Genomic DNA, 2,813 nt, shown 5'->3' with positions numbered 1-2,813 from the left:
CCGTTTCTTTTATATCAACCAGCAGCTGGATTTCTTCTATTGGCATGCAACTTGTTTAATTAACCACGGCAGCCCAATGAAAGCATGATGATGTAAAGACTGGAGGATCAAACCTCCTACACACACACACACACACTTCATACTACACCAGTGTGTCTGAAAAAGATGAGTCTGTGGCATTTATTAATTGGCCACAGTTAAAAAAATCTTTGGATCTCAATGTTCCTCATATATCAGAAATGGAATAAAATCATGTTTGACCACTTAATTTGTTTCTTTTTTTATGCTCCTTAAGCTTTGGTTTAGATTTCAGTACGTCATATGTGTTCAGCTCATTGTCCAAAATGAACTTTTTAATCATATTCTGAGAAACCAATGTTGTCCTGCTTTATTCCCAGACTTTATTTAGTTGTCTCAGATGGCGTTTGACCTTTCCGAGTTTACCATGGAGAAAGTTTTTATGCTTAGTGGTTACTCCTTTATACCTAAAGAGAAGTTTTCTTGTAGCTTAACCTGTAAAGCATTGTGTTAGCAGCATAAAGGCTGTGAGTTTGATCCCCAGGAAACACATGTTGGTGATTATATAATTGCAGGTACATTTCGTGTCCAAGTCATTATTTATTGCTCTGGTAACACTTTACTTGAAGGGGTGTTCATAAGACTGACATGACACCTTCATAATCATGGCATGACACATGTCATGAACATAAAGGAGATTTATGCACGCTTATGACAACTGTCATTAAGTGCCATTCGTTGAATTTTGTCATTTTTAAAGCAAAGATGACATTGTTTGAAATTTCTTTGTTATGACAACTTGATATTAACCAACACATAACTTGTCATGTCATCTTGACATTAGCAAGACAACGTAACTGACCACTTTTTACCACTGATACAAATTGAATTTGTCATTAAAATGTTAAATGTTAATACCCTGTAATATAGTTTTATAACAGTGTTATGAATATTTTTCTGTTTCATTTTAAATATATAAATACCATAGATCAATACTCATCTGCCTCTGTGGCCATGCTTTTGCATCCGAACAGTTGCCTTTACATTTCTTATGAACTCATCAGAGCCACTCTTTCAAGGCTTGCAGGTGTTTTTTATTATCGCAAAATGTCAAGCTCTGGCCTGCCATCTCCGTTTCTGACTCAAACTGTTCCCGCTCAGACACACATAGTGCGTAATTCTATGTTAATATGTTCAGTTTAATTCAGTACATTAATTTATTTTTAAATTAACTCGCATTACTTTTTTAAAAAAGAAACTCAAATATTAATGTGTACATTTATAAAATAATATGTTACTTTACTCGTTACTTTAGAAAAGTAATATTATTATGAAATGCGCGTTACTTGTAACTAGTTTCCCCCTAATTCCTAATTTAAATTTTTAGCTTCTGTCATGTTCTTCTTGTCCATGGGTTTGAATCTGCATGAAAATTAATATAAGGTTCAATAACGTACAATCATCAGTTTATTACAACTCTTACAACTCTTTTATTTAAAATATATGCTCGTAGTTGCTGTACACTTGCAGCAGCACTTTCAGTTTTTAGTAGTAAAAAGGATTCAGACCTTTTTTTTTCTGTGCTGTTTCCCTGCCGAATCATAATATCAGTGCTCCATTACTGATGGCTTTTCATAGTGCCTGTGCATGCGCTTAACTCAGAGTCAAACTATTTAGAAGTCGATTGAACTAACTCAGATCAGCTGTTCTGAAACCAACAAACTCTAAGATTTCGATCTCAGAGTAAGTCAACTCAGAGTTCAAGTTTTAACTTAGAGTTGGTTAACCCTCCTCACTGAAACAGGCCCCAATTCTGTTACATGCTGTTAACACTGTCACTTTAGCTCAGGGGTGGGCATTCCTGGTCCTGGAGGGCCACTGTTCTGCAAAGTTTAGCTCCAACCCTAATCAAACACACCTGAATGTCATTTCCAAGTAATATTCAGGAAATAGAAATTACATTCAGGTATGTTTGATTAGGGTTGGAGCTAAACTTGTCCACCCTTTAGCTTGATACTATTTCGGACAACAGGAAATTATCTTTTTGATTTACATAAGACACATTTTATAAAAAAATATTGTATGGTTATGGCCTGTAACATCTTGTGATACAAGACAAAGAGTAACAAATTATTAGAATAATATAAACATTTGAAAAAGCAGATAATGACTTTGTACCTGCAATTATTTACAGCTTTTCTCATTTTCTAAGACACACTTAATGAGGATCCACTTGATCTTGAGCTTCACCTTCACATTCTTGGCACAGCAGAAGTCTTCTCTTGCAAATGCCTTAACACTTTTTCATTTGTTTTAAAACATTTTTCACACCTTTGTCAAAACAGTTACCATAGATCTCATTGATAGACGCCAAACTCTATTGGATTTACTGTGTTAAACACAAGGAACACATCTATTCACAGCTGAAAGAAAAGTACTTGTATAATTATAAATATAGGTCCTAAAGAGACCTCTGTCTTTATTCAAAAATATACAGTATTAAACAGATCTCATTTCTGATCTTTCTTTTCTATGGGTAAAGGTTTTCAGGTTTACTTAGTGAACTTGAGACAGACTTATTATTTCAATTACCAATAGTGTCAAGTCTTGAGTTTATGTAAGAAGATAGATTTATAGAGTGTTTGATGAATGTTTGTGTGGTTGAAAAGTATGTAAATGAGTGTAATGTGAAGTCGATTTTTCAGTCACTAAACAATCTGCAAGAAAACACAATTAAATTGCAAAGAATGGGAGAGTAATCACCTCTTAATAGCCAATTTTAACAATCTACTAGT

Source organism: Paramisgurnus dabryanus, chromosome 6 (assembly GCF_030506205.2).
Source record: "Paramisgurnus dabryanus chromosome 6, PD_genome_1.1, whole genome shotgun sequence".
Classification (NCBI taxonomy): Eukaryota; Metazoa; Chordata; class Actinopteri; order Cypriniformes; family Cobitidae; genus Paramisgurnus; species Paramisgurnus dabryanus.
The sequence above is the reverse complement of the archived record's forward strand: the minus strand, read 5'-3'. Positions refer to the sequence as shown.